This window comes from Neovison vison, chromosome 11 (genome assembly GCF_020171115.1).
Source record: "Neovison vison isolate M4711 chromosome 11, ASM_NN_V1, whole genome shotgun sequence".
In the NCBI taxonomy this organism is placed as follows: Eukaryota; Metazoa; Chordata; class Mammalia; order Carnivora; family Mustelidae; genus Neogale; species Neogale vison.
The window spans coordinates 1,336,701-1,351,857 of record NC_058101.1 but is presented as its reverse complement, the minus strand read 5'-3'; the positions used below and the strand labels follow the sequence as shown (position 1 = coordinate 1,351,857).

Below are 15,157 nucleotides of genomic sequence, written 5' to 3'. Positions count from 1 at the left end.
CAGGGAGGAAGAGAGAGAAACTTGTCTGGGAACATCAGGAGTTCCTCATGAACTCATCATGAGTTACAAACGCTTTTACACAAGCCACTTGGTCTCCACAAATTTTGGAGGCTTTTAAATGCTACTGGCTATATCACAGGCAAAACTGTATTCCCAAAGGGTTTGTTCATGGACATTTTACCACCAGGAATTCAGTGGTAGCTTCCTGACCCTGTCCGGGTGACTGTCCACACGCAGGTAAGGTGTGTTCTGGTTTCGACTTACATCCCTGTGCTCACTCGATGCTACCCAGTGAGGCTTCCAAATGGCCCCATCCGCATTCGCCCACTCGGCGTGGCTGGGGTGGAGGAGGGGCTGCTGTGCGATGGCTGTTTCAAGGGAACACCAAGGACAGGGGACCAGGGGCCCTGCCGTCTTGCCAAGAGAGATCCCGAGTGCTCGGTCCGTGGTACTTCATTTCATATAGTAAAGATCAAATCTGAGAATCTGCTGACAGAGACTCATTCGGGTAATAGCTACATGGCCACTTGTGACTTTATTTCCGTATTTTTTTTCTTTTTCTTTCAAATCCTCAGATTTAATTTCCATAAAATTAGCTCATAAATGTCTTTCATGTCCTTATCCTCACCAGTCATCCCTCCCTTTAGGCCCGAACACAAAACCTGAGGAATTTTCTTCTCCCGTTAATAATGACTGTGAATTTGATGGATGTGGCGGAAGGTGGGGGAAACTAACAAATAAGACACATTTTTCCCAGTGGGGACAGCACAGTCAGTTATCCGACTGACTCTCCGTTTCAGCTTGGGTCATGGTCTCAGGGTCGCGAGATCGAGCCCCACCTCGGGCTCTATGCACATGTGTCTGCTTAAGTTTCTCTCTCCTGCCCCCACCCCTGCTCACTCTCCTTTCTCTCCCTCTAATAAATGACTAAATCTTTAAAAAATTTCTAGGAAGGTGTTTCTTTTTCTAATGACATATATTTTACCACACCAATGACTTATTTGATTCCAAGCTAATTGGTAAGAATATGTAGGTTTCGGCTTAGTTTCGGCAGAACATGATCTCAGGGTCGTGAGGCTGAGCCTCCCGTTGGGCTCTGTGCTCAGCGCAGGGTGTCTGTTGGAGAGTCTCCCTCTCTCTAAAAAAAAAAAAAAATAGATGAGTCTTTAATTTAAAAAAAAAAAAAAACAGGGTGCCTGGTGGCTCAGTCAGTTAAGCATCTGCCTTCAGCTCAGGTCATGATCCCAGGGTCCCACATCGGGCTCCCTGCTCAGCGGGGAGCCTGCTTCTCCCTCGGTCATTCCCCTGCTTGTACTCGTTCTCTCTCTCTCTCTCTCCCTCTCTCTCTCTCTGTGTCAAATAAATAAAAAGTTTTTTTTTAAAGGCGTTAGATCTACATCGTGTTAGATATTGCAAGGGTTTCCACAAACTGGGAGAACAAATAGTAAGAAGAGAGAGAAAAAAGAGCATCCTGAACATCTTAGAACTTTGTCAAGTGAAATTGTTAATAATCATGTTGAATTTTTTTTAAAGATTTTATTTATTTATTTGACAGAGAGAGATCACAAGTAGGCAGAGAGGCAGGTAGAGAGAGAAGGAGGAGGAAGCAGGCTCCCTGCTGAGCAGAGAGCCCGATGCGGGACTCGATCCCAGGACCCCGAGATCATGACCTGAGCCGAAGGCAGCGGCTTAACCCACTGGTTTGTTCTAAGTTCTCTGGAGGTGGTGCCAGAGCCCAGACACACTTCAACTCAACTCAAAGGGAAGGCACTCTCCTCCCTCTCCCTCTGACCAATATCTGTCTCTACTTTGTCGCCTCGCTTCCTGTGGAGTCAGGGTCACCAATAACAAAACAGACAATCCTATACATCCTTCCAAAAGGAACATTTAAAAAGAGTGTAATTTTCACCTATAGGTACCGAGATGTTTATGAAAATTCACAAGCCAAAAAGGATATTGTCTAAACTTTCAACAATAAGGGAATTTTTAATAAAGTATAGCATGCCCATATCCGGCCACAAATACTGTGATTAGAAGTTATACTGTGAAAAAACACGTGTTAGTGTAGGAAGGACAATTATACATCCTTCTAAGCCAGGGAGGGGGCTGTGCGCGATACGGTGTCTGCACCGCCACCCCGCCCCCTGCAAGGGTTACAGGGCCGCGTTTGTCTTCACTTTCCAAGTTTTCTGCTTTGAAGATGTATTTGCTTTTGTCATTAAAAAGAGTGCAACTTTTTAATTTTTTTAATTTGATTATCTTTTAAAGTTTTTTTTAATTTATTTATTTGATAGAGAGTCAGAGAATGAGTGGAGGAAAGGGGCAGAGGGACAGCGAGAAGCAGACTCCCTGCTTAGCAGGGAGCCTGACGTGGGGCTCGATCCCAATATCCTGAGATCATGACCTGAGCTGAAGGCAGACACTTAAGCATCTGAGCCCCCGGGCGCCCTGGAGTACCCCTCGTTTAAGTGGCTGTGACAGGGATGAGAGAACAGTTTGAGGTCGGATTAAAGCACCAAATGAAAGTGCCCCGCCTCCTTCCGAGCGGCCCCTAAGCCTTGCTAGAGGTGGGGTGACAGCGGGAACACAAATACCTCACTCTGGTACAGCTCTGAGACCACGCTGGGCTCCTGAGTGACTAAAGGTGCCTAATCTTTCCCAGGAAATACCTCCCCAAAGCCCAAGGCTGGAAGATGGAAGAAAGATGGGTGCTGGGAAAAATGGCTCACCCAAGCTGCCGCACGGCAACCTCACCGGGGGCTCTGCACGGCTTAGGGTGTCCCCTAAATACTGCACTGCGGGGGACACATCCCCATCTTCTTCCCAGGAAGGCTGGGAACAAAGGTTGCTGTCAGGGTGAAAGGCGAACCTGTCTTGCGATAACTTGGTTACGGAGTGAAAACGTCACTAGGTTTCAGAGGTCTCCACTTGAACAAAGCCAGCCGCCATCCAAGAAGAACAAAGTAGGTGAGAAACCTCCAAGATGGGAAAGCCCTCTCTGCATTCTGGGAGCCCGTCCGGTCTCTTTTGGCAAAGGTCAAGAAAATCCTTCCTGATAAGAAGCAAGGAGACGGCGCAGTCACCCTAAGCACAGGGGCGTCACCAAGAACGCAGGTGGGTGGGGAGGTCTGACCAGCTCTGCTGGGCTGAGCCTCCAGCTTCACCAGGCCTCCGGGCTGGTTGCTCCTTCCGCCTCTTCCCCCCAAAAGAGGGGCCTGAGGTAAGAAGAACTCTGAGTTCTGTGGCAGGTGGGCCCCATCCGAGAATTAAGAAATGTGATTAATGGTATGTTATAAAAGAAATGCCACCTCACACCCACTAAGATGATTACCATTTAAAAAACAAACGTAAATTAAAAAAAAAACTAAAATAAATAAATAAACAACAAACAAACAAACAGGGGCACGTGAGTGGCCCAGTCGGTTTAGCATCTGACTCCTGGTTTCAGCTCCGGCCATGGTCTCAAGGTTGTGGGATGGAGACCCCATGTCAGGCTGAGCTCAGTGCAGGGTCTGCTTCTGATTCTCCCTCTCCCTCTCCTTCACTCTCTCTTTCAAATGAATAAATAAAATCTTAATAAATAAATAATTAAGTTTTTTTCAATTAAAAACATATAACAAATATTGGTGAGTATATAGAGAAACTGAACCTCTGTGCACTGCGGGTGGGAATGTAAAATGGGGCCCCCACTATGAAAAATAGTAGGAGAGTTCCTCAAAAACGTGAAAAATAGAACTACGTATGATCTAGCAATTCCACTTTTGGGTATGTTCCCAAAGACATTGAAAGCAGACTCACAGACAGATGCTGATACCCTACGGCCCCAGCAGCAATATTCACGATAAATGTGGGAGCAGCCGAAGTGTCCGCCAACAGATGAACGGGTAGAGATGATACGGCATATACACAACGGATTGCGATTCAGCCTCAAAAAGTAATGAAATTCAGACACAGGTTTAAAGACACTGCACTAAGTGAAACAAGCTGGTCACAGAAAGACACAGACAACAGCATTCCGCGTACCGAGTCCCCCAGAGCAGACAAACCCACAGGGAGGTCGCCGGGGGCTGTGGGGCGGGGTTGGCCAGCAGTGGTTTAACAGGTACGGAGTTTTAGCTCAGGAAGATGGAAACAATTCTGGAGACTGGTCTGAATAATGTAAGGGTACCGAATGTCACTGAACTGTACGTTTAGAAATGGTTAGGATAGTAAATTTTATGTTATAATTTGACAACAGCTTTTTGGAAATTATTCCTTCATTTACAAAGAAAGAAAGAGGTTCCTGGGTGGCTCTGTTGGCTAAGCATCTGCCTTCGGCTCGGGTCATGATCCCGGGGTCCTGGGTTGAGTCCCACGTGGGGCTCCCTGCTCCGGGGGGAGCCTGCTTCTCCCTCTGCCCCTCCCCCCACTCATTCTCAATCTCTCTCTCCCACTCTCTCAAATAAATAAAATGTTAAAGAAGGAAGGGAGGGAGGGAAGGAGGGAGGCAAAAAGAAATGCCAGCGGATGCAGAGCAGAGTAAGTTTTGCCACATTTCCTAACCGTGGCCTGGAGTCTGTGGGTTGGAGGCAGCCGAGCCCCCAGGGAGCCTGGGCGAATCAGCAGGAAGCACAGGGTGTCCCTAGCAGGTCTCTAACAGGCCCAGCGAGGCGGGGCGCCGAGGGATGAGGACCACACCTGATGCGCCCAGACGGCGGGGTGACCTCCGCTCCGTGGTCCCCTCCGTGGTCCCGCTCCGTGGTCCGCTCCGTGGTCCCGCTCCGTGGTCCGCTCCGTGGTCCCCTCCGTGGTCCCCTCCGTGGTCCCCTCCGTGGTCCGCTCCGTGGTCCCCTCCGTGGTCCGCTCCGTGGTCCCCTCCGTGGTCCCGCTCCGTGGTCCCGCTCCGTGGTCCGCTCCGTGGTCCCCTCCGTGGTCCGCTCCGTGGTCCCCTCCGTGGTCCCCTCCGTGGTCCGCTCCGTGGTCCCCTCCGTGGTCCCCTCCGTGGTCCCGCTCCGTGGTCCGCTCCGTGGTCCCCTCCGTGGTCCGCTCCGTGGTCCCCTCCGTGGTCCCCTCCGTGGTCCGCTCCGTGGTCCCGCTCCGTGGTCCCCTCCGTGGTCCCGCTCCGTGGTCCCGCTCCGTGATCTCCGCTCCGTGGTCCGCTCCGTGGTCCCCTCCGTGGTCCGCTCTGTGGTCCCGCTCCGTGATCTCCGCTCCGTGGTCCGCTCCGTGGTCCGCTCCGTGGTCCCGCTCCGTGGTCCGCTCCGTGGTCCCGCTCCGTGGTCCGCTCCGTGGTCCCCTCCGTGGTCCCGCCCGTGGTCCCGCTACGTGGTCCCCTCCGTGGTCCCCTCCGTGGTCCCGCTCCGTGGTCCGCTCCGTGGTCCGCTCCGTGGTCCCGCTCCGTGGTCCCGCTCCGTGGTCCGCTCCGTGGTCCGCTCCGTGGTCCCGCTCCGTGGTCCCCTCCGTGGTCCCCTCCGTGGTCCGCTCCTTGGTCCCCTCCGTGGTCCGCTCCGTGGTCCCGCTCCGTGATCTCCGCTCCGTGGTCCCCTCCGTGGTCCGCTCTGTGGTCCCGCTCCGTGATCTCCGCTCCGTGGTCCCCTCCGTGGTCCCCTCCGTGGTCCCGCTCCGTGGTCCGCTCCGTGGTCCGCTCCGTGGTCCCGCTCCGTGGTCCCGCTCCGTGGTCCGCTCCGTGGTCCCCTCCGTGGTCCCGCTCCGTGGTCCGCTCCGTGGTCCGCTCCATGGTCCGCTCCGTGGTCCCGCTCCGTGATCTCCGCTCCGTGGTCCGCTCCGTGGTCCCGCTCCGTGATCTCCGCTCCGTGATCTCCGCTCCGTGGTCCCCTCCGTGGTCCCGCTCCGTGGTCCGCTCCGTGGTCCGCTCCATGGTCCGCTCCGTGGTCCCGCTCCGTGGTCCGCTCCGTGGTCCCGCTCCGTGGTCCCCTCCGTGGTCCCGCTCCGTGGTCCCCTCCGTGGTCCCGCTCCGTGGTCCCCTCCGTGGTCCCGCTCCGTGGTCCGCTCCGTGGTCCGCTCCGTGGTCCGCTCCGTGGTCCCGCTCCGTGATCTCCGCTCTGTGATCTCCGCTCCGTGGTCCCCTCCGTGGTCCCCTCCGTGGTCCCGCTCCGTGGTCCCCTCCGTGGTCCCGCTCAGTGGCCCGCTCCGTGGTCCGCTCCGTGGTCCCGCTCCGTGATCTCCGCTCTGTGATCTCCGCTCCGTGGTCCCCTCCGTGGTCCCCTCCGTGGTCCCGCTCCGTGGTCCCCTCCGTGGTCCCGCTCCGTGGTCCCGCTCCGTGGCCCGCTCCGTGGTCCCCCTCCGTGGTCCCCTCCGTGGTCCGGCTCCGTGGTCCCCTCCGTGGCTCTGAGCCGGTCACTGGCTACAGCAGAATTCCGGTCGCAAGACCAGGTCGGAGCTGCGAGGGTTAAGTCCAGACGCACAACCCACGACGCGCGGACACTGGATAACGGGTTCCCCTGCTTGTGCCATGACACAGGCAAACCTGTGTGTTCACGTCGTCCTCCTCACGCAGAAGAACCTCGGGGAGGATACGGAACAAGCGGAGAACCGTTATTTCCCTCTTCGGTGGTGGTGACCCAGAAGAGGGAAGAACGGAAAATTTACTAGTGTCTCCGTAAGTTTTTGCGTTGTGAGCTATGCAGCTGCATCTCCTATTAAAAACAGAACTAAAGGGGGCAGGCGGTGCCATTGCTTGAGCATCAGACACAGTTTGGGCTCGGGTGCAGATCTCAGGGCCGTGAGGTCAGCCTAGCATCGGGCTTCCCGTTCGTACGGACACTGCTTGAGAGTCCCTCTCCCTCTCCCTCTGCCCTCCACTCCCACTCTCGCTCTCTCTCTCTCTCTCTCTCAAATAAATAAATCTTTAGGAAAAATATTTTTAAAATTTTTAGATTTAAAAATTTTTTTTAATTAACTAAAATATTGAAGACAAGGTATAACAGAGAATGCATCGGACCATGTGTGTTAATTACGATGATGCTAATTATCATCAGAGCGATTACCGTCTCATCTAAGCCAAACGGCACTCCGAGGTTCATCTCACAAGAAGTCAAACCCTTAGGAGAAACCCCAAAATCCTTCCAGAATCTTTCAGATGCACGACTCTCCGTGGCTGGCCCAGAAGCCCCCAGACAACCTTGCAGATCTGAAGTGCGTGATGCTGAGGCAGGACCTGTCACTCTCACAGCTAAATCCAAACAAGACAATCCTCGTGCCAACCCCGGTACAGCACCGGGCAAGCAGGACAAACGGACAAGGGAAAGACAGGGGCAGGGAAAGGGGGAGGAAGAAGGGAAGTGAGCTGTGGTGCAGGGAAGGAGCAGGACCATTTCTGCTCACCTCACTCCCCCCCCCCCCGCCCCGCCATCCTCCCCGGTTGCTCCTGGCTGGATGCCTCCCAGTCCCGTTCTGGCAGCCGGAAGCCTGGACCCCTGCAGACTTAGCTTAAACAGCGGCCACCAGAGAGCAAAGTCGGGGCACCAACCCCGGAGGCAGGATAACCCCCAGCAACGGTCTCCTGCTTCCCCAGCCACCTGGCTTCTCCGGGGTGAAGGCGCGAGCTCCCCAGCTAGGCCGCGGGGCACCGTGGACTGTCCTCCCCGTGCCCCAGCTCCGTCACACCCCAGCTCAGCACAGAAGGACGTGGCCACCGGCTCAAAGGCTTCTTTCCAGCCCTTGCACTCAAGATCCTGCCAGCATCCATTATCGGCTCTCGGTGTCGCCTCCAGCACAAAAAGACACAAAAGTTCTTAACAGCATCACAGTCACAACCCAGAGGGCGACCCGACGCAGACAGCTGCTTGCGGCATATTTTCATGTAGGGCACAGACTGCTTCGCTGGGCAATAGGTTATTTCAGCGAATCTGCATTTTTCTATCTTACTCTGTGCAGAAACAACTGGTTCCACTTGGTGGAGAGAATACAGAGGAAAGAAGAAACACAGCATGATGGGAGAACCAGGAGCACAGAGACCGCCGCGGACCGGTCGACAGACACACAGCATCAGGCACAAACTTCCTTCCTCGCTGCCAGGTCACTGCTCATGGTGCTTTCAGACCCGAGACCATGGGAACCGATTATTAATTCACAAAGATTTATTTAATTATGGAGGATCAAGCCTCTCAAAAAATAATTAATTACAGAAGCTACTTAATATTCAGAGGTGTCACGCAAGCAGAGAACTGGCATTCTCCGTTGGTGGTTTAATTAGACAAGAAGATGCAAAAAGCTGTCACTTGAGGGTGGGTGGCTGCCGGGGAGGCGAGGCCTGGCGAGCGCGTGGCCCTCTGCGCCGTCTGGACCAGACACAAAAGCACCACGCTCCAGCTGGCCTCCCTGAGGGCCCCCGTCCCTACCTCCACGACCACTGGCAGTTTCTGTCCGCAGCGCATCACTGGAAGGCAGGAGACATCCACGGACTGCCGTTTCAGAGGTGATGCCTCATAGATGAGGAAGTTGGGGAAACAATCAACAACTTGGTGCCTCAGTTTCTCCATCTGAAAAACACAACTCATAAATGTCATCCGTCCGTCTGCTTCCCAGATCAGCAGCTGCTGAACATGTTCCTTACAAACGGCCAGGAACCTGCCAAGTCACAAAACGGGCCCCGTGTTACACATTTTGATATAAATATGCTGGCAAGAAACAGGAAAGCTTCTTAATTTCACTGAACAATTGATTCCTGATTATTTCAGAGTTGGTTTGTCAAGTTGTGATTTTCTGTGCCGCTCCCCCCTCCTCGCATTTTTAAAAATCATCCTTGACCATCTGCTCTCCAGATAATTCTTTTTCCTTCAGTATCTTCGTTCGACAGCGAGAAATGAAAATAACAGTCGCTGCTACAGCTCGCTGTACCCTCACATTTAGTCTTACCAGCTTGTGAGATAGGGGTTAGTGTTATTATTATTTCTTTTTATTTATTTATTTGAGAGGGAGAGAGAATGAGAGAGAGAGAGCATGAGAGGGGAAAGGTCCGAGGAAGAAGCAGACTCGTGCTGAGCAGGGAGTCTCAATCCTGAGACTCCGGGATCATGACGTGAGCGTAAGGCAATTGCTTAACCAACTGAGCCACCCAGGCGCCCTGTTACTATTATTTCTGTTTTATGGATGAAGTTTAGAGAGTTTAGGTGACATCACCAATGCCCCAAAATTAAGTAGCAAAATTCAAATTAAAACTCAGGTCAATGTGATTCCTGATGACATAAGATTACTTTTGCTATTCTGCCATAGAGAATAAGAGATACATAAACAGACACACACACATGGAATGCTCAGAATTTCTACTGTTCAGAAATGATTATAAAATATGGGAACCACAGAAATCACTTGATAAAATAAAACGCATTTGAAATACAATGTGGTATCTTGAACTGGCTCCTGGAACAGAAAAAGAACATTTGTGGAAAAGCTGATGAAATCTCAGTAAAATCCGAGTTGGGTTAAAAAGAAAATCAGTGCTCTCTTTGGCAGCACATATACTAAAAAAAAAAAAAAGAAAGAAAGAAAATCATTTCTAAGGAATTCTTGCCGTGTGTAGCCAAAACCGTAAATTCTATCACCATTACTAAAGTCAAATGTTGATCATTGTTTACAAGTCATTTAAACCATTTTCTAGTATCTGTTTTGAGATTTATTTCATATAATATCTAACCCATGAACCTTTCCTCAAGAGTCTTTTTGAAAAAAACAAATAGCTTTTTACATTCATGACTTTCCTTACCTACATGGCACAGGCAACTGAAGGTCAATTAAGTAACAAAAAATAAAAGTACATCAAAAGAGCTTTCATATTTGGGAAAGGAAATAAAAGTATCAATATTGACCTTTAATTTATCAAAGTATAGGATCTCTAAATTTCCCTCTGTAAATAAGCTTATCTCAAAAATAATAGATAAGTTTGTTGAATATATTAATAGACTTACTTCATATTATTGAATCTATTTTTTAATTTTTTATTTTTTTATTAACATATAATGTATTATTAGCCCCAGGGGTACAGGTCTGTGAATTGCCAGGTTTACACACTTCACAGCACACACATTCCCCAATGTCCATAACCCCAACAACCCTCTCCCTACCTCCCTCCCCCTAGCAACCCTCAGTTTGTTTTGTGAGATTAAGAGTCTCTTACGGTTTGTCTCCCTCCTGATCCCATCTTGCTTCATTTATTTTTTCCTACCCCCCAAACCCTCCATGTTGCATCTTCACTCTCATATCAGGGAGATCATATGATAGTTGTCTTTCTCCGACTGACTTATTTTGCTAAGCAGAATACCCTCTGGTTCCATCCACGTCATCACAAATGGCAAGATTTCATTTCTTTTGATGGCTGCGTAGTATTCCATTGTGTATATATACCACCTCTTCTTTTTTTTTTAAAAAAAAGATTTTATTTATTTATTTGACAGAGAGAAATCACAAGTAGACAGAGAGGCAGACAGAGAGAGACAGAGAGGGAAGCAGGCTCCCTGCTGAGCAGAGAGCCTGATGCGGGACTCGATCCCAGGACCCTGAGATCATGACCTGAGCCGAAGGCAGCGGCTTAACCCACTGAGCCACCCAGGTGCCCTATACCACCTCTTCTTTATCCATTCATCTGTTGATGGACATCTAGGTTCTTTCCACAGTCTGGCTATTGTGGACATTGCTGCTATAAACATTCGGGTGCACATGCCCCTTCGGATCACTACGTTTGTATCTTTAGGGTAAATACCCAGTAGTACAATTGCTGGGTCATAGGGCAGTTCTATTTTCAACTTTTTGAGGAACCTCCATGCTGTTTTCCAGAGTGGTTGCACCAGCTTGCATTCCCACCAACAGTGTAGGAGGTTCCCCTTTCTCTGCATCCTCGCCAGCATCTGTCATTTCCTGACTTGTTAATTTTAGCCATTCTGACTGGTGTGAGGTGATATCTCATTGTGGTTTTGATTTGTATTTCCCTGATGCCGAGTGAAGTGCAGCACTTTTTCATGTGTCTGTTGGCCACCTGTTGAATCCATGTTTTAAGCAAAATTAGATTTTGTTAATAATTTTTAGTATGCCAGTTAATTTCCAGTAAAAACCACTTGTAACAACATAGGTTCAAAACTGCATAATTATCATATGGTTTCACTTATTTGTGGAGCATAACAAATAGCATGGAGGACATGGGGAGTTAGAGAGGAGAAGGGAGTTGGGGGAAATTGGAAGGGGAGGTGAACCATGAGAGACTATGGACTCTGAAAAACAATCTGAGGGTTTTGAAGGGGCGGGGATGGGAGGTCAGGGTACCAGGTGATGAGTATTATAGAGGGCATGGATTGCATGGAGCACTGGGTGTGGTGCAAAAATAATGAATACTGTCATGCTGAAAATAAATAAAAAATAAATTTTTAAAAAACTGCATAATTTTTCAAATGAATAAAAGGATAAAAAAGTACACTTATGAGAAACTCAAGAAGCATTAAAATTGTATAATTAAAGAATTTTTGATAGGTAAGTAAGGTTTTTTTTTTCCTTCACTCTATTTTTGGCTTGTGTATAGAGTTTTAGTGTAGCTATATAATTTTTTATGTGATTCCCAGTTTCACTGTATTCTTAAATAAGCATTTTGAATTTTGTTTTGATAATGTAGTTAAATCTAAATGAACTGTAAAACAAATGCTAGATAGAACTACTTAATATTTCAGAAATAGAATGAAGCCAAATATCAATTTTCTGACCAAGTGCCATGCTAACAACAGAAAAACAAGTAAGTAACTGACCTCAGTTTAATGTATTTATATAATGGAGCAGAAAAAAACAAGAGCATCACAATACGGCCTGCACCAGGCCACAGCATCCATTCAAGTCCATGCGTTCTCTAGAAAGCTCTGTACACCTGGCACAGCACCCATCTCTAGCTCATTTCCATAAACAGTCTTGGATTTTTCCCTTTTCTTTATTTACAAACAATAACAAGATTAAAGGTATACAATCCTGCTCGTTTTCAGGACTGGTTAGAGGGCTGAGCCTTGGAAATTGGACTCAGCTTCAAGTAATACGAAGTTCTTCTGAGCCTCGGTTTCCAGAACAGCTTAGGTTCCAGACAGAAGACCCCAAGTAGAAAGTCAACAGACGCGCTTGTAGTCCTCCCACCCCTGCTTAGCCAAAGCTGACCACGTGTCCACAGGAAGTGGCCGTGTAGCAGGTAGAGTCCATCTCGTTCTCAACAGACCTCCCCCAGGGACGGCCGGAGAACACGCCTGGCTAATCTTACTATGGATCTCCTCTCAGGAGAACTCTTTGGAAATCCAGAGAACTGCCCGTTTTTCAACTCAGTTCCAGGCGTGCACTTGGGAGCTGATGTGGCTGTAGTGGTTTTACACAGCTACTTTCAATTCATTGCATCATCAGGTTTATAGCCAATGGACTCTAAACATTGATGTGAAAGATCTAAAATTGTAATTCATACTAGTGAACCTTCCTATGTTTTGTGACTTTCAGACAACTAGTCGGATGGATTTGATCACTGACTTCCCTGACTTCGTAGTTTTAATAGCATCTGGAACAAGATCCTAGAGCCTTGGGATCCACAGGTAGAGCAAAGAGGTAGTCGGAGTGAAATTGAGTGTATATGTGCATTTCTCTGGGGAGAGGGCCCTTAACTTTTCATTCTCAAAGGAGTCCTTAACTCAGAAGAAGTTAAAGAGCACTTACACGAGCCACTGTGTGGGTACAGAACCCAAGAGCATCTGAATAGAGGGCACACTTCTGCCATTATGGACTGAATTGTGTCCGCTCCAAAATTCATAGATTGAAGAATCGCCGCTATCTGAGAAGGTGACCCCACACGGAGAGGCTCTTTACAAAGGTAATTAAGTTGCAGGGAAGTCATTAGGGTGGGTCCTGAGCCAGTGACTAGTGTCCTTATCAGAAGAGGAAGTCTGGACAAAGAACGTGTGAAGACACAAGGAGAAGAGGGTTCTCAGAGGCGCCCACTCTGCTGACACCTTGATCTCGGACTCACAGCCTCCAGGACTGTGAGAAAATACCTTTGTTGTTTGAACCGCCCGGTCTATGTGCTCATTAGGGCAGCCTTAGCACACATGTGCGATGCTTAGTACATTCATTTCAGACTGCAGAGGCTAACGGTCCGGAAAACGGAAGAGACTCTTTGCAAGTAGAAAGTCTCCAGTGCTCTCATTTCTTTTTCATATAAAAGGTCATAAATATTAAAAATTTAAATATTATTCACCTGCTTAAATAATGCATTCCTTGAAAATGTGAAGAACATAAAAATTATTTTTACTCAACTCCCTTAAGAACCAGTGGAAGAAGAGAATTGCAAACTGCAAACCAGTCTTGTATCCCAGACTTCCTTCTTTGCCTGTTTTATTGTGGGCTTCCTCAGAGCTGTTGAAAAACACACAATGTTTCAATTGTTAGTTTTTTTTGAACAAGGCAGTAGGTGGTTATTGGAAAATAAATTTTTAAATACAGGTAAGCAAACAGAAAAACAAAACTTCCCACAACCTGGAAGTAACAACTTCAGTAATATTTGTTAATATATTTGTATTGTTGCTAAGTCTCATCATAATATTTTCCATAAAACAGTAAAAGAATGTTGTCTTCTCCAAATAAACAAGTTCATTATACAGATGATCCAATAATATGAAATATAATGTCAAAACTATTTTGAAAAATTAGGGCACGTGGGTGGCTCAACTGGTTAAGCATCCACCTTCAGCTCAGGTCATGATCCTGGAGTCCTCGGATCGAGTCCCTCGTCCGGCTGCCTGCTCAGCGGGACGTCCGCTTCTCCCTCTGACCCTCTCCCCTCTCATGCTCTCTCTCTCAAATAAACAAATAAAAATCTTTTTTAAAAACTATTTTGAAAAATTAATAATGAATGCCCATCAGTGAAGAATGTGAACAATAATTTATTACTTACAGAGATTATATTTTATCAAAAAAAGTTACCTAAGACTACATCCACATTGATACATCATTATTTACATTCATGACAGAAAAAACAATCACAGGAGGTCTCATAAATCATTGTTACTTCCGTAATCTCGCATATGCATTAGGCTTTACTGGCCAAGGAAAGTAATGAGACATTTCAGGGTAACACAAGCCCCACCACCATTTTACTAACGCAGCACATATAAAAACACATGGGCACAAAGGCACACCGCACGCAAGAAATAATTAGGTAGTATCTAAGAAATGGAGAAAACGAAATAATTTTTAAAAAGAAATGAGACATTATTGACTATGATTAAAAGGGAATTACTTTTTTTAAAAAAAGGAAGTTAGATTAAGAAAAACAGCAGTAACCTGAAAGAAGAAATGGAAAACCAACCAAATTTTCCATACGTTAAGAATGACTGAAATATTAGAAACAATCTCCTAAGGAAAATTACATAAGTGCTACAACTCAAAACTGGAAATCTTATAGAATTATTGTCTGCTACAGCCATTTTCTGAAATAATTCCAATTTTTTTTTATCATTTCTGAATTACTCCCTCACAGGCCCTGCTTTGAGGAGATTGGTATAGCACTCTAGTTTGAAACTAGGTAAATCTGATCTATTTTTACTACAACATACATTTTAGATTTCCCCATATATTTTTTTCTTTTGTATAATTTTTTTTTGAGGATAGGAGCATCACAAGATGTCCCAATGGGACGCTTGAGAGCGAAACATTCTCTCCTGCCTCCACTGGGTTACAGCAGCCCTGTAACCTGTGACCTGTAACCATCAGGTCAACTCCTGATGACCTAGTGTCAGTGTGGTGACAGCTTTCCTTGCCTGCCAGTCACAGTGATTTGAAAAGGAGGATAAAGAATGGTTCTACAAGATAGTCAGATGTTTTCGGAAGTGGCAGTAATCAAACTGTTAAATTTACTTCTTTACTAGGAAAAGGTAGAATTAGGCAGTCATTAACATTGTGAAGTCAATAGCAAAGTTCAGAAAAAGTCCAAATGTAAAAAATATTTAATTTAGGATATTAGGATAAAGAAGGCATTCTAAACCAATAAGGAAAAGACATGATATGTGCCAGGGTAATAGCTGGCCATATGCAGGGAAAATCTACTTCATCCAGGGCTGATCCTCCACAAGAACTACCAACAGGGGCACACGCAGTGCTTGTGGCAGGCACTAATTCTGCTTGGTCAGCACCCGTGGCATCACGGTTGTTAAATATT

The 15,157-nt window shown here is 47.5% G+C and overlaps 1 long non-coding RNA gene across 1 annotated transcript; it reads right to left on the bottom strand.

Moving 5' to 3' along the window:
- Nucleotides 1–910: 910 nt before the first annotated feature.
- LOC122889358 lies at nucleotides 911–13,360 on the bottom strand. The gene is made up of 3 exons (XR_006380890.1): nucleotides 13,199–13,360; nucleotides 8,340–8,480; nucleotides 911–1,138 (listed from the first exon to the last, which is right to left on the bottom strand). It is a non-coding gene; the product is annotated as an uncharacterized LOC122889358 (long non-coding RNA).
- Nucleotides 13,361–15,157: the final 1,797 nt, after the last annotated feature.